Genomic DNA, 17,110 nt, shown 5'->3' with positions numbered 1-17,110 from the left:
GCTATAAGTAGAGTATATTTATGAGTATTAAAAAAACCCTATAAGAAGGGTATATTTCTAAGTATGAGAAAACAACCTTGTAAGAGGGTTATATTTATTAATATGGGAAAACAACATTGTAAAAGAGGAAGATTTTTTAGTACGAGAAAAGTACCCCATAGGAGTTGTAAATTTATAAAAATGAGGAAACAACCTTGTAAGAGGGTTATATTTGTGAGTATGAGAAAACAACCCTTTAAAAGATGATATATTTATGAGTAAGAAAACAACCCCTTAAGAAGGATATATTTCTAAATATGAGAAAACAAACCGTAAGAGTGGTATATTTGTAAATATGAGAACGCAACCCCATATAAGGGGTATTTTTTAAGTATAAGAAAACACACTTGTAATAGGGGGTATTCTTGTGAGTATGAGAAAACAACATCGTAAAATGGGTATTGTGGGTGGCAGTTTCAGGTGCCACCAAGTGTATTTAGTGACTACGGCACTGCAAGGCTTTTCAACCTAATCGGGAACACAATAACTAGTCATAGAGATAAGAGTCACCACCCGTGTAATTCACCGGGATACTTTTACTAATGAATGACATTTCTTGATTCTATAAGGAAGCTTATGCCATAAATCAAAAAATGGATTTGGAAGCCAACCTTTCAATTTATGTATCTTTGTCTTTAATTATATTGCTTAGTAGGTTATTCCCTATAAATGCAATAGTTATATTTCTACACACATGAGTTCCACCTAAGTCTAGCCCATTTTGTTAAGCCCGACCCATGTTTAAAGTTATTGACCTGATTTACTAACCACTAAATGGACTACTATTTATGCAAAGGACCAATTATGTGATCTTAAAGCTAATATAATCAAGATGTAGGTTAGAACATGTATAATCAAGAAAGGGAAAGGAAATATAATCTTATTATCTAATTATATTTAAAATCTAATTAAATCAGGTTTAAAACCCTAGATCTTCTTATTATCATATTTAAATTCCAATAAAATCAGCATGTCTAGTAAAAAATAAATCTTAATCTAATCATGTGGATTACATAGAATAATTATCAAATAGACACTCATAATATGTTTTCATAAAAAAGAAAAAGAAATTGAAGCAATTAGAAGAGAGATATTGATTATGCTAATGTAGGGGAACTCTCAGGTTGTCACCGTTAGTCGTTAGTTCTATGAATCTCAAGAGATGAGGAAGCTGTTGAATTAAAGAGAAGATGAGAATCCTGTTTTTCCTTTTGGGTTTTCAAAAATTTTTGTCGATTTTTTAAAGTTTCTAATTTTGGAGTTCTTTCTTAGTGGGTTGCCTAGTGTTTTTTCTCTATAAGTATTTATGTTTCTTGCTAAATGGGTGTGTTATTGCTCAATCAGTGTAGCTAGCCCTAGACCTGGGCCATACTCTCCTATTAAAAATGTAGGGTTAGGAAACTGTAGGAGGTGTTGATAATTATTAACTTATTAAAATAAATAGCTTGTAGTTATCTCTCCCTTACTAGATTAATATCAAATAAAAAAAGGTTTTAATTTTGATTTTAAGTAACTATCATCAACAAACATTAAAATAACTCAATAATTATCATAAATACTTATAGAACCTTATTTTTTTAACATTTGGTGTTTTGGGTCGAAATTACACGCAAAACAGTGTGAAAATCAAAAAAATAGCCAATTAGCCTATGTAGAGCTAATTAGTACTACATAAAGCTGATTCAACTTTATGCTCAGCCGATGGACTCTGTGTAAAGTCGATCCAACTGTGCACATAGGCAATTGGCTCGAAGGATCAAAATGTTTGAAGATTTTGGCAGTTTAGTCCCTGAACTTTATTTTTTTATCAATTAGGTCCAAATTGATTCTAGAAAAGTAATTTTAAGTCCACTTAATCCCATCCTTCTATCAAATTCGCTCCTTTTCAATCTCTGAGGCTCGAGAGAGACAATAACTTTCATCATCGAGTTTTCTGTAATACTCTCGATATCTAGATTGGGGAATTAGGTGCTGACAGCTGCCCTCGATTTGTCAAAATTTATAAGCATGCATGCACTTAAATAAAATGAGACAAATTATAATATCAAGGATACGAAGAAAAGGATATCTTGATGAGTTGTACAAGCCACGCCTCGTGAGCTCGAAAAGGATTTTGATTTAATATAGGGACCACGCCCGCTTAAGTTTTGAGGACTTCGCTTGCTTGAATTTGGGAACTACACCCTTTGATTTAGGAACCATGCTTATTGATATAAGAACCACGCCTGTTGATGTGGGAACTGCACCAACTGATATAGGAGCCATGCTAGTTAATTTCCTAATTATAGAGATTTTCCTAAAGAATTTTGCCACTTTGGGTCAATTTGGTAATTTTTCACTTTTAGTGTTTTGAGTTAGGAATTCCCGCCCTGGGGTGCGATCTGACTCAATTGACATGTTTCGAGAATTATATTGGCATTTGGCCCTCTCAAGGACAAAACATAATTTTTGACACATTGGGGATCAAAATGACACTTTTTACCTTTTTTAAGGCTTATGTATACCCTATATCCATCCATAAATCACTTCATTTCTCTTTTGTTTTCTCTCAGATCCTTTTTTTCCTTTTTTCCAATTTCTCAGCCAATTCTTAGTCAAATTCCATGAAACTAAGTCTTCACTGCCTTAGTTGTAGTTGCATAAGCATCAAACCGAGTTTTTGGCGCCGTTAATGGGTAGCTTTATTTGAAATTAGAGTGAAATTTGCTATTTGTTACTTTAGCCATTATTCTTTTTTTTTTTGGTTATGTCATTGCTTTTTATTAATTTATTCATTCATTTATTTGTCTGGTTTGTTGCTGCTGTGTTCATTTCAGGTAATTTATTACCATGAGCTCTAATCCTGCACCAATAGACCCTCTGCCCGAACCAGAGTGATCCCTCAAGCAACTGAGGAAGCGAATAGACGTGGAGAAGGAGGAGTAGATTGAGATTCCTACATAGGAGACGACAACAGCAACGTCACTGAAGCAAACAGGATGATGTACGAGTTTGCTAGACCTTCCTTGAAGGGGATGCACACTAGTATATTGAGGCCACCTGTTGCAGTGAATAATTTCGAAATTAAGCCAAATGTCATTCAGATGATGCAGTAAAGTGTACAGTTTGGGGGCTTACCCAGTGAAGATCGTAATGCCCACATCGCGAACTTCTTAGAGATTTGTGATACCTTCAAGATTAATAGGACTACTAATGTGCATTGTTTTATACATGTTTATATGCCTAAATACTTCCACTTTTATGCATAGTTATCTTGTTTTATGTCACAATCACCTATGTTTTGGTTCCTTTCATGTTTTAGGTGAGTATCGATGAACATTATCAGTATTCGAGGGAAGTACGTGCAAATACGGACCAGAATCAATCAAAATTAACCAAGGGCTACCATTTCAAGGTTGAGCACGGCCTAGACTCTAGTCATGCTGCACCATCAACACTTGACCCTCAAGAGTGCCATTTTAGCACAGTTTCTAAGGCCACCACGGCCTCCATCACGGTCCGTGGTGGCTCGGCGCCAGCTGAGGCACGACGAAGAAGCCCCAACTTATGGATTCTAAGTCCAAAGACTACTCGAAGCACGGCTTAACCACGGCCCTACTGAGACATTTATATAGGGAAATGTGAATTATTTTGCTAGGGTTTGATTTTCTGACTTGATTTCACATATACATGCACGAGCCATCCTTTTCCAGACTTCAATATTCGACTTTAGGAGACAATTTCGCCTATTGAAGGAAGGATTACATTGATTTAAACATCACATTGAATTTCAATAGTGGATTTGGAGGCAATTTAGGGTTCATCATTTAGATTTGGGAATTTAGGACTTTTCTTACGACTTGAAGAAGAAGGGTGTACATGCTTTCAAATTGCTTTTATGTATTTGTTCCTTACTTTGTGTTGCTTATTAGCATGAGTAGCTAGAATTGTTGAACCCATTGGGGTTCATATGTTGTTGGATTGCTTTTAATCTTTATGACACTTTGATTATTAATGCTCGTTTCTTCTTATTTTTATTATTAATGAGAAATCACATTATTCATGAGATGTTGTGAGTTGTGGTGTTTAGATTGCTTTATGTAATTGAGAAGTTCATTTAGCAGTTGGAATTTAAATAGCAAAAACTAGTTAATGATCACTTAGAGGTAAGGGTAATTGACTAGCCAGATTAAGAAATAACAACTCTTTATAGTGGTGGATTTAATCTTAAGGCTAACCTAAAATCAATCATTAGGAAGGGATTCCGTCGTTTAGATTCTTAGGTTTAGGGATTCGATATTCTCGAGAGGAAAATTGAATTCAATTTAGAATTTGCTCATGGGTAATCACAATTGGTAATCAATATATTCTCTACCTTCACTAAATCCAACTAGCTTAGGTCCCCTTGGGTTTGCTTTTTCCTTTGATTGTTTCATGAAATCCTTTCAGACTATTTGACACTTAGTTAATCACTTTGCTTGCATCTACTCATAGAATAGTAACTTCATCGATTTTGTTAGGGTTAGATATCATAAGGTGCTGCAGTAGTTCTAGGATCACCCTTTCCCGAGAATTTGATCTTGATACTCGCCGTTAGTGCTAATCTGCATCGATAGGTTCACTGCCTTAGATTGTAGCTACATAAATAGCCTATCAAGTTTTTGGCGCTGTTGCTGGGGAAACTTTGTGTGAAGTATAGTGAATTTGTGTTTGTATTAATCTAGCCTTTTTCTATTTTCTTTCTATTCATTTCTTTTTATTCTTTATTATTTTATTCAATTCTGTGTTCTTTGGTTGCTGCCTCTTAATTTCAAGTAGTTTATGACCAGGAGCTCTAATCCTACTCCTATAGACCCTCCTGCTGAACTAGAGTGATCCCTCCGTCTTTTTAGGAAGCGTATGCAAGAAGAAGAGGAGGCGTGGATAGAGATTGAAGCCCCTGTTAATAGACCAACAGTGATGGGAGACAACAACCAGGCTGCGGATGAAACTAGGACAATGTACGAGTTTGCTAGACCTTCTCTTAAGGGGACACAAACGAGTATATTGCGACCACCAATGGCGATCAATAACTTTGAAATCAACCCGAACGTGATACAAATGGTCCAAAATAATGTATAATTTGGGGGACTGTCGAGCGAGGACCCAAACGCTCACATAGCCAACTTCTTAGAGATCTGCGACACCTTCAAGATAAATGGAACAACTGATGATGCCATTCGGTTGAGGTTGTTTCCTTTTTCTTTGAGGGACGGAGCGAAAAGATTGCTGTAGTCACTTCTAGCCACACTATTACGACTTGGAGATCGTTAGCTGAGAAGTTTTTATATAAGTACTTTCCTCCTGCTAAAACTGCTAGATTGAGAAATGATATATCTTATTTTGTGCAGTTCGATGACGAGAGCATGTACGATGCTTGGCAGAGGTACAAAGACTTGCTCTAATGTTGCCCGCACCATGAACTACTAGTATGGATGCAGGTTCAAACCTTCTCCAGTAGTTTGAACCTTGCTACTAGGCAGATGGTAGATGTTGCAGCAGGTGGGGCCCTGAATAGTAAGATGCTGGAGCATGCACAAAATCTGATGGAGGAGATGCCCATGAACAACTACCAGTGGCAATCCTCTAGGAGTCAGCCAGTAAAGCAGGGAGTGGTTAACCAGCTAGACTCCACAGCAGCCTTGGCAGCTCAAGTGGAGCTTCTGACCAAGAAATTAGACCAGCTTCAGATGCCGGTTCATGTAGCCTAGATAAGCTGCGAGTTTTACGGTGGCCCGCACTATAGTGCAAACTGTAATACGAGAGGTATGTTTGCTTCACCTTCTAATTCTTCATCTTCTATTGTTTCTACTGACATTGAACAGGTAGACTATATGCATAATGCACCTAGACAGCAGAATAACCCCTACAGCAATACATACAACTCCATTTGGTGAAATCATCCCAACTTCAGTTGGAGGAATAACAGTGGCTAGGGACCACCCGGTTTTAAGAGGTTGCATCAGCAATATCTACAGTCGCAAGCGTCGACCCCAACTACCTCCACCTCAGGAGAAGAAGCCTAATCTCAAGAAGTTGGTGATGAAATTTGTGTCTTCTACCGACAATAAAATTCAACAGATGGACAGCGCACTTAGGAATCAGCAGGCCGCCATTCAGAATTTGAAGACTCAAATAGGCCACATTTCTAGGATGTTGGCTGAGAGGCGGCCAGGGAATCTGCCTAGCACTACAGAGCCCAACTCGAGGGAGCATTTGAAAGCAATCATGTTGCGGTCAGGTAAATTTGTTCCTAGTCCTTCTTCTGTTTCTAACATTAATGCTGTTGCGCAGGTAGATTCAAGCAGGGAAGTTAAAGCTACCAAGGCAAAGGAACTGGAGAAGGAAGAGGCAAAGGAGATTCCACTAAGGAAATACCAGTCCAAAATCCCGTACCCTGCTAGATTAAAGCAGGCGCAAGTCGATTAGCAGTCTGGTAAATTTCTAAATATTTTTAAACAACTGTATATAAATTTAACTTTTGTTGGAGTTATTTCGTAGATGCCTCGGTATGCGAAGTTCTTAAAAGAGATTCTTAGCAATAAGGGGAAGTTTGAGGACTCGGTGTGCGTGACATTAAACGAGAAATGTTTAGCAATTTTCCAGAACAAGTTACTGGAAAAGCGATATGATCCAGGGAGTTTTATTATCCTTGTGTTATAGGTAACTTATCTGTCAATGATGTCTTAGCTGATTTAGGGGCTAGAATTAATGTAATGCCTTATAGCCTGTTGGTAAAATTAGGGCTGGGAGAGACCAAACCGACTAAGATGAGTATACAATTAGCTGATAGATTTGTTAAGTATCCTAGGAGTATTATAGAGAATGTGCTGGTAAAAGTAAATAAATTTATATTTCCTGTCGATTTTGTGATCTTAGACATGGACGGTGAGAGTAGTGTACCCTTAATTCTAGGAAGACCTTTTCTTGCAACATCTAGGGCAATGATAGATGTTTGTGATGGAAAGTTAAAACTTAGGGTAGGGGATGAGACTGTTAGCTTTGACTTGCATAATCCTATAAGCCAGTCTTTAGATCATAATAATTATGTGTACGCTGTTAATCTAATTGACGATCATATTGAGACACAATTGCAGGAGGTGTTAGTTGAAGACCCTCTACATGTCACTTTGCCAAGGGGAGAAGAGCATGAGCTGTCAATAAGGAAGTGTTTGAGCAGCTTGAATTTATGTTAGCAAACGAGCCAAACAGAAATACTGATGAGTTTACTATGATTAACAGGATAGATGTGCAGAAATTATGATTGACAGGATAGATGTGCAAAAGTTGAGGCCATCACTTGAGGAACCGCTGGTTCTCAATTGGAAAGAGCTTCCACAACATCTTGACTATCCGCATATGGATGCGGATAACAGGCTACCTGTCATTCCAGCAGCAGACTTGACAACTGAGGTGAGGGAAAGGACATTGCCCACTCGAAAGAAGTACTTAAAAGCGGCTGCTTGGAGGACTGTTGACATTCTGAGGACCCATAACCTTGCAGCTAAATCGCAGCAGATGTCAAACCTGCACATGAAGGGAGTTATCACTGAGTCCAGCTAAATGACTCGAAAACCAAAAAGAAGCATTCCTATATTTAGCTTTATGTTTTTATTTTTATTTTATCAGTCGTTTGCATGTTTGATGGTAGTTAGAGCACTTACTTAGTGACAACCAAATTGTATGAATCTAGGGTTTTAATAACTTAAGTTGGATTTTTGGTGATTGGTGAAGATGAACTTTTTTGTTTAATATATTTTTACTTGAATTATAGCCTAAATGTGTATGTATGTGTGTTGAATGCAGGTAGGGAGTTTGGCGGTTCGAGATGTCGAAGAAAAGCTCAGATTTCAGTGGTTCACCACGGTTTCCGTGGGCATCACAGGTTGGATCCCCAGGCCGTGCTGATCAGCATGACCGGAGTCCTACCCGTGATGAATATACAGATGAAAAGTTTGGAAAATCAGCCATCCACAACGACTTCCTAGGCCACCACAAGTTGCAACACCAGGCCATGCTAGCCAGCACGGCCGTGCCCTAGCCCATGATGGACATGTACGTAGCTCACATTCAAAATCGGCCGTCCACCACAACTTCCAAAGGCACCACGGGCGGCAACACCAGGCCTTGCTGACCAGCACGACCATGCCCTCGCCCGTGGTGAACTAGCTATTGGAGGAAGCTTCAGGGTTTAGCATAGCGCGTTGCCTTGCCCCCGCCCGTGCTGACCCCCGTGACTATAGAAGTAAGCCATTCCAAACCTCTTCCAATTTTTCTCCCTCTAAAGTCTAAGGTGCTTTTTCTCCTTCTTCTTGATTTTTCTTACCTGTCACAGCAATTTCAAGTAAGTTTCTTCGCCTTTTGCTTTTATTTGGTAAAATTTGATATTTTTTTATATTTTTATTATTTAGGACATTTTGTTATGCTTTAGTAGTTGTCGATATTTATTGCTTTGGTTGGTTTATTGTTTTGTTTTATTTTATTTTTATTTACACTACTTAAGTTTGATTTGGATTAGATTTAGTTCATATTAGTTGCTGTATTTGTGTGACTTTGAATAATGAAGTGCTAAGTTTGGGGTTCGGTAGCAGTAAAGTTAATTTATGGCATTCTATTCTAAAAAATTAATAGCATAAATTCTCTTTACTTGGTGCATAATAATGTTGGCTAGATTCCATTGTGAATTGTTTTTCTGCAGAAAATTGAGGCTTGAGTCTTAGTTTTAAGTCTAAAGTTTTCTATTAATCAAATCATAGCCGTTATGCTACTAAATTTTTCAATGTAATTTATGTTAACTTGATTTATTGTTCAAATACTAATAATTGACTGTATTAGGCAATATGAGGGACTGAGATCAATCCTGGCAAAAGCAACCGCAACGCGCCACTACTAACAAGCGCTCGCATGGTGAGGGAACTTCTTCTTCCACTTCACGTTAACCAACACTAGCACCAGCACCAGCACCCCTACCACAACAGCAACTAGTCTGAGCACGAAGAACACCAGTTGCAATCCACCTGCACCTGGTCGACATCCCTTATGGACATTTCAGAATGCTGATAACGAGAGCCGCTTCCAAGTCATGAGATGGAAGCAAGTAATGGTTGGACGTCGCATCGACTTTGTATTCCTGGAGATAGTGGGATTGGCTCAGGATGTTCGTGCACTGTTCGACACACTGACTTACGCACGATTCTTCGACATCATTGAGCCCACCTACCATGAGCTCACTGATATAGATGATTCTATGCATGTTTATTGACTGTTTATCAGTTGTTTATTCATATATTTGAGTCATATTTATTCTTGTTTGATCGCACTTTGGTATGTTTATGAGTTTTTCAGGTTTTCGGACTCCTTCACGGGAAATTAATTGATTTTCGGGCAGAAACCAAGCTATTTGGATGACTTACGCATATTAGATGTTTGTCGGATTCAATTCCTTATTGGTGCGCATTTTGAGGCTTTTGCCACGGCCCATTGCACGGCCTCCCTTGGACAATTTTGAAGATTGGCATTTTTTTGGATGTTGGTGCTCACATTCGCTGCACGGGCCATGCATATCTGCACAGGGGGCACCCGCCATAGCACTTTGCCCATAAGTAGGCACACGCAAAACGAGCCAAGGTTCTGCTTCTGACTTCTAAACTTCTCTATGCGCGCTACCCCACACTTCTACACCTCTGTTCTTGACATTTTGGGCTATAGCACTTTTGCCCATAAGTAGGCACACGCAAAACGAGCCAAGGTTCTACTTCTGACTTCTAAACTTCTCTATGCGCGCTACCCCACACTTCTACACCTCTAAGTGTTAACTACCATATTTGCACAGGCCATGGCACGGGCTATGGCACTTATGCCAATAAGTAGGCGCACACAAAACGAGACAGAGTTTCGCTTCTGAGTTCTGGACTTATCTATGCGGGCGACCCCCCACTTCTACACCTCTGTTCTTGACATTTTAGGAGATCAACATCATTTCAAGGGATTGATTTGGGAGATTCAAGCAAAGATTGAAGGTTCTAAATGATTGATCGAGACATCCGAGATCCATACTTGAGGCTGGTTTCATAGTTGGTGCTTGCAACATTTCCACTCCGATTCAAGAGAAGAGGGGTTACATGTTCCATTTCCTTTTCTGTTGTTTATTTCCTTTTGTATTTGTTTCTTTCATTATGAGTAGCTAGGGCTGCCGAACCCATTGGGGTTCACCTGTGTTGATGGATTGTGCTTAGCTATTAGATTTTTATTTGCCATTCTTGTAATCTCCTTGGTATTCAGTAATAAAGTTTGATTTAGTTAATTTGAGACGTTGAATTAATTGTCTTTTGGGTTGTTTCTTGACATTGAGAAATGCTTGTTATAACTGGAATTGAGTAGTAAGAACTGGTAGTTAACACTTAGAGATAAGGTTAATTTACTCACCGGATTAAGAATTAAGAACTCTTAATAGTTCTAAATCGCGCTTAATGCTAATCTGTAATAACCTGATAGGAAGAGCTTCCATTAGGTTAGTGCAGGTTTAGGAACTGGGTGAGCTCTAGAGAGGAACTGAGTTCGATTCAGGATTTCAGCACGGGTAAGCAAGATTGGTAATTTATAATATCAACCTTAGAATTCCATCACTTAGGTCCCTCTTGGGTTTGTTTCTCTTGTTGCAGTTGTCTTTCGATTGTTAGTTGCTGTTCATTTATTTATTTGCATTCATAGTCATTAGTTAGTTAATTTAGACTTCTCACACATTATTTCAAACTAGATAACGTAGCGAACAGTTGTAACTCTAAGTTCACCCGATCTCCAGGGATACGACCTTGATACTCACTAGTACTAGGCCGCATCGATAGGTTCACTACCTTAGGTGTAGGTTGCATTAGTCGCCCATCAAGTTTTTGGCGCTGTTGTCGGGGAACCGTAATGGTGAACTAGAGTGAATTGTTGTCGTGTTACTTTAGTCATTATTTTTTTATTTTTTTATTCTTTGTTCTTTACTTTATTATTTTTATTTATTGGTGGTTGTTTGGATTGTCGGTTTCAGGTAGTTTATGACTAGGAGCTCTAACCCTGATCCCATAGAACCCTTATCTGACTCGGAGCGCTCTCTCAGATTTTTAGGATGACGTTTGTAGGCAGTTGAGGAGGAGGTCGGAGTTACAGTTCAAGTTCATAGAGCTAACGTGATGGAGAACCACAACCCCCAGGCCAATGATGATCAGAGGACGATGTACGAGTTTGCTCGACCATCTTCGGATGGGATGAAAACTAGCATAGTCAGACTCCTGTAGCGGCCAACAATTTTGAGATATAGGCCAATGTTATCCAGATGATCCAGCAGAGCATGTAGTTTGGAGGATTGCCCAGCGAGGATCCCAATGCACATTTATCCAACTTTTTGGAGATTTGTGACATATTCAAGATAAATGGAACAACCGATAACGTCATTCGGCTGAGATTGTTTCCATTTTCCTTGAGGGACAGAGCAAAGAGATGGTTGCAATCTCTTCCACAGCAGACGATTACTACCTGGAAGGTGTTGGCCGAAAAATTTCTCTATAAGTATTTTCCTGCCGCTAAAACTGCTAAACTTAGAAATGACATATCTTCTTTTGTGTAGTTTGATGATGAGAGCATGTACGATGCATGGGAGAGGTTTAAGGATCTTTTGAGATGCTGCCCACATCACGGATTGCGAGTGTGGATGCAGGTTCAAACCTTCTACAACAGGTTGAACCTTACGACGAGGCAGATGGTGAATGTTGCAGCAAGTGGGGCGCTAAACAATAAGATGCTCGAGCAGGCTCAGAACTGGATAGAGGAAATTACCATGAACAATTATCAATGGCAATCCTCTAGGAGCTGACCAGGAAGACAAGGAGTGGTCAACTAAGTGGATTCTAGAGCAGCCTTGACAGCTCAGGTGGAGCTTCTAGCCAAGAAGTTAGACCAACTCTAGATGCCGGTTCATGCAACGAACGTTGGCTGCGAGTTTTGTGGTGGCCCGCACTACAATGCAAACTGAACTGTGGGAGGTATGTTTGCTTCATCTTCTTCTACTCTTCCATCTGTTTCTATTCTTTCTTCTGATGTTGAGTAGGTTGATTATATGGGGAATGCCCCAAGGCAGCAGAACAACCCTAACAGCAATACATACAACCCCGGGTAGCACAATCATCCCAACTTCAATTGGAGGAACAATAATGCCCAGGGTCCACTAAGTTTTCAGAGACTTCATCAGCAGCCACAGTAAAGCCAGCTGGTCCTGCACAAGCTCCTCCTCCATCAGAAAAGAAGTCAAATTTAGAGGAGCTTATGATAAAGTTTGCAATGTCTACGGGGACGAGATTCCAACAGACTGATAATGCACTTAAGAATCAGCAGGCCTCAATTTAGAACTTGGAGACTCAGATTGGCCAGATTTCTAAGATGCTTTCAGAAAGACCCTCAGGATCGCTCCCCAGCACTATAGAGTTAAACCCGAAGGAGCATTGCAAGGCTACCACCTTGTGATTAGGTAAGCAATTGTCTAGTTTTCTGCCTTTAGCTAATAAGGATGATATGATTATGCAGGACGAGCCAGCTAAGGAAGGACTAGAGCCTGAGGTGGTGGAGATCGAGAGGAAGAAAGAAGATAGGCAAAAGAGCCTTGTGCGGGAGTATGAGCCCCCAATTCTATATCCTGCGAGGTTGAGGCAGGATAAGGTGGACAAGCAATACAGTAAGTTTCTTTACTTGTTTAAGCAATTGAAAATTAACTTACCTTCTGTTGAGGCAATTTTGTAGATGCCGAAGTACGCTAAGTTCTTAAAGGAGATTTTGAGCAACAAGAGAAAGTTGGAGGATCTTGGTCAAGTAGTACTTAATAAGGAGTGTTCAGCTATTCTCCAGAACAAGCTACCACTCAAGCGACGAGATCTAGGGAGTTTTACTGTCCCTTGTGTGATTGGCAATTTGCCAATTAGTGGTGCATTGGCAGATTTATGAGCTAGTATTAATTTGATGCCCACTAGTTTATTTGCTAAGTTAGGGTTGCATGAACCCAAGCTTACTAAGATGAGCATTCAGTTAGCTGATAGGACTGTTAAGATTCCTAGACGTATTGTTGAGGATGTACTTGTGAAGTTGGATAAATTTATCTTTCCTGTGGACTTTATGGTGATGGATATGGAGGGTGAGAGCATTGTGCCTCTTATCTTAGGTAGGCCTTTCCTAGCTACATCGAGGGTTGTTATCGATGTAAGCGATGGGAAGCTTAAGCTTAGTGTTGATTATGAGACCATTACCTTTGACCTAGCCACTTCTATGAGACAGTCACTGGACCATAATAATGATGTGTATTCTATTGATGTGATTGATGATATGGTTGAGTCCCATTGATAGGAAATGTTATGTTTTGACCCTTTGCAGGTAGCATTAGCTGAGGATGAGGAGGAGTTGTCTAACAAGCAAGTGTTAGAGCAACTCACTGTTTTATTGGCTTCTGAGTTGAGCTTGTCAACTGATTCTTATCTTTTTCTTGACAGGTCTGGAGTGTAGAAGGTAAATACTTCATTCGAGGACCCACCAGTCTTAGAATTGAAGGAGTTACCGAGCCACTTGATTTATGCCTTTTTGGATGAAGAGAAGCGCTTACTAGTGATCGTAGCAACTGATCTGACTCTCGAAGTTCTAAGGAAGTACAAGAAGGCCTTTACCTTCAAGGTAGCTGACATCCCATGCATAAATCCAAGTTTTTGCTCTCATAAGATCTTGTTGTACGATAGTTTCAGGCCGGTTGTTCAGTCTCAGAGACGGCTCAACCCGAACATGAAAGAAGTGGTGAAGAAGGAGGTAATTAAACTTCTTGATGCAGTTTTGATTAATCCCATTTCTGACAGTTTTTTTGTGAGTCCTGTGCAGGTTGTGCCTAAGAAAGGAGGCATGATGGTGGAAAGGAATGAGAATGATGAGTTGATCCCGACTCGGATGGTAACAGGCTTCCGAGTATGCATTGATTACAAAAGGCTTAATGATGCAACTCGGAAGGATCATTTCCCTCTTCCTTTCATTGACCAAATGATTGAGCGTTTGGCAGGTCACATGTTCTATTGTTTTCTTGATGGTTTTTTAGGTTATTTCCAGATTCCTATTGCATTTGAGGACCAAGAAAAGACTACTTTCACCTGCCCCTATGGGATGTTCGCTTATAGACGGATGCCATTCGGATTGTGCAATGCACCGGCTATATTCAGCGGTGCATGATGGCTATCTTCGAGGACATGATCGAGGAGTCTATGAAGGTATTTATGGATGACTTTTCTGTTTTTTGTGATTCTTTCTCTCTTTATTTGGCAAATTTTGAGCGCATGTTAGCTAGGTGTATTGAGGCTAACTTGGTATTGAACTGGGAAAAATGCCATTTCATGGTGAGAGAGGGGATTGTATTAAGGCATAAGATCTCTCAGGCTGGGATGGAGGTGGAGAGAGCTAAGATAGAGGTTATATCTAAGCTACCTCCTAGTTTTGTTAAGGCAGTTAGGAGTTTTCTAGGCCATGCAGGGTTTTATAGGAGATTTATTAGAGATTTCTCTAAGATTGCTAGGCCTCTTACTCAGTTGTTAGTTAAGGATGTACCTTATGTTTTTAATGATGCATGCTTGGCTGCTTTTGAGTTACTTAAGAAACTTCTGACTACAACCCCGATCATGGTTTCGCTTCATTAGGTGCTGCCTTTTGAGTTGATGTGCGATGCTAGTGATTATGCAGTTGGAGCTGTGCTTGGACAGAGGATTGAAAAGAAGTTCCAACCCATTTATTATGCTAGCAAGACTTTGACAGGAGCCTAGGAGCACTACACCACCATAGAGAAGGAGTTGTTAGCTGTTGTTTATGCCTTCGACAAGTTTATATCGTACCTTGTTCTCTCCAAGACCATTGTCTTCACGGACCACTCGGCATTGAGGTACTTATTCCTAAAAATGACGTGAAACCGAGATTGATTCGGTGGATTCTTTTGTTGTAGGAATTTGATTTCGAGATCAAGGATAAGAAAGGCGTGGAGAATCTGGCGAGCGAGCCACTTATCGAGATTGGAGAATCCTCACTTGGATGCACTTGATGAGACAACCATAGATGATATATTTCCAGATGAGCAATTATATGTCACTCAGGTATTCACTGATACTCCTTGGTTTTCAGATTATGCTAACAATTTAGTTTATAGGGTTCTACCAAAGGGTATGACTTATCAGTAAAAGAAGAAATTCTTTGTTGATTTAAAATACTACATTTGGGAAGATCCTTTTCTGTTTAGAGTGTGCGCAGATCAGGTGATTCGCCGTTGTGTGTATGGCACAGAGACTCTCCAAATATTGAGGCACTGCCATGAGGGACCCACTGAAGGTCATCAAGTGGCAAACCATACAGCGAGGAAGGTGTTAGAGGCAGGATTCTATTAGCCTACGCTATTCCAAGACGCACGAAAATTCATTTAGGTTTATGATGCTTGTCAGCGCGCAGGTAATATCTCTTCTCGTGATGAGATGCCCCAAACTAGTGTGCAAGTTGTTGAGATTTTTGATGTTTGGGGCATCAACTTCATGGGACCCTTTCCCTCTTCATATGGTAATAAGTATATTCTAGTTGCTGTTGAGTACTTTTCTAAGTGGCCTGAAGCTGAGGCTGTTACTACTGACGATGCTAGGGTTGTTTGCAGGTTCCTTAAGTGATTGTTTGCTAGGTTTGGCACACCTAGGGTGCTTATTAGTGATAGAGTAACACATTTATGCAATGCCCAATTAGATAAGGTACTTAAGCAGTACAGGGTTACTCAGCGGTTCTCTACTCCCTATCACCCCTAGACTAGTAGGCAGGTTGAGGTAACTAATAAGGGTATTAAGCGTATTTTAAAGAGAATCGTTAGTACCAGTAGGAAGTATTGGGCTTTTAAGTTGGATGATGCATTGTGGGCATTTAGAACTGCTTTTAGGACATCTATAGGTTTTACGCCTTATCGTCTTGTTTATGGAAAGTCATGTCATTTGCCTGTTGAGTTAGAGCATAGGGCACTTTGGGCCCTTAGGACTTGTAACTTTGATATTGATTCTGCAGGTAAGGAGCGACAGTGGCAGCTGAGTGAGTTAAATGATTAGCGACAGCAAGCATATGAAACTCGTTAACTTAAAAAGCAAGGATGAAGAAATGGCATGATCAAAGGATTTGTAGGCCTAAGGAGTTTCAGGTCGGGGATCGAGTGTTACTTTACAACTCTCGCCTTTGTTTGTTTCTTGGAAAGCTATAGAGTTGTTGGTCTGGGCCATTTCAGGTCAGACAGGTCTTTCCATATGGATTGGTAGAGTTGCATCATCCCAAGAAGGGAGATTTCTAGGTGAATGGCTATCGATTGAAGTTTTACCATGGTAACTCGTTGGATGGTGAGCAACGAGTTGACCTAGCTTTGTATGCAAAGGAGGGTTGATCCGGATGAGTCAAGCTTAGGACTCAATAAAAATAAGCACTTTTGTACATTCGACTTTGGTTGTGCCTTCACGTTTTTATTAGTTTTTGTTATTTTGTTATTTTCTTTTGACTTTATTCATTTTAGTTTGCTTGATTGTTTATATGTTTAGTGTTACTCTTTTAACTTGTTTTGATTCCTCTGTTTCAAAGTATTTGAGGATATTTGGTGTCGGAAAGAATATTTTTATGTGTTATAAGTGATTTGGATCGCATTCCGTGCACTTTCAGGCCCGTTCGCGTGTTCGGGACCGTGCATGGGCTGTTGCACGGCCCGTGCATATTTAAATGAACCCTATTTAAACGAGGTTTTTCATATCTTCTCACTCTTTTGGCCGGTTTTCTCTTATTCCTAACTCTTTCTTTACTCTTCAACTTCTTGTTAGAGACAATCCAAGTAAGTAATTACATGTTTTTCACATAATTTTGCTTAGTTTTGTTCCGTTCTTGCATGATTTTCATTCTGTTCTTCTTATACTTTTGTTAGTTTTCGCATTATTTGTCTCCTGTTCTAGCTTACTTTCCCGCAAATTACATTTTCTTTTGATTCTTCACCTGAGGTATG

The 17,110-nt window shown here is 39.7% G+C and overlaps 2 non-coding genes across 2 annotated transcripts; both read right to left on the bottom strand.

Moving 5' to 3' along the window:
* Window positions 1-5,375: 5,375 nt before the first annotated feature.
* On the bottom strand, window positions 5,376-5,482 carry LOC112535327. The gene has a single exon (XR_003079481.1). It is a non-coding gene; the product is annotated as a small nucleolar RNA R71 (small nucleolar RNA).
* A 6,153-nt stretch (window positions 5,483-11,635) lies between these two features.
* Window positions 11,636-11,742, bottom strand: LOC112535334. Its single transcript, XR_003079488.2, has one exon. It is a non-coding gene; the product is annotated as a small nucleolar RNA R71 (small nucleolar RNA).
* Window positions 11,743-17,110: the final 5,368 nt, after the last annotated feature.

The sequence above is a fragment of the Ricinus communis genome, chromosome 9 (assembly GCF_019578655.1).
Source record: "Ricinus communis isolate WT05 ecotype wild-type chromosome 9, ASM1957865v1, whole genome shotgun sequence".
In the NCBI taxonomy this organism is placed as follows: domain Eukaryota; kingdom Viridiplantae; phylum Streptophyta; class Magnoliopsida; order Malpighiales; family Euphorbiaceae; genus Ricinus; species Ricinus communis.
This window is presented reverse-complemented; position numbering and strand designations above follow the sequence as displayed.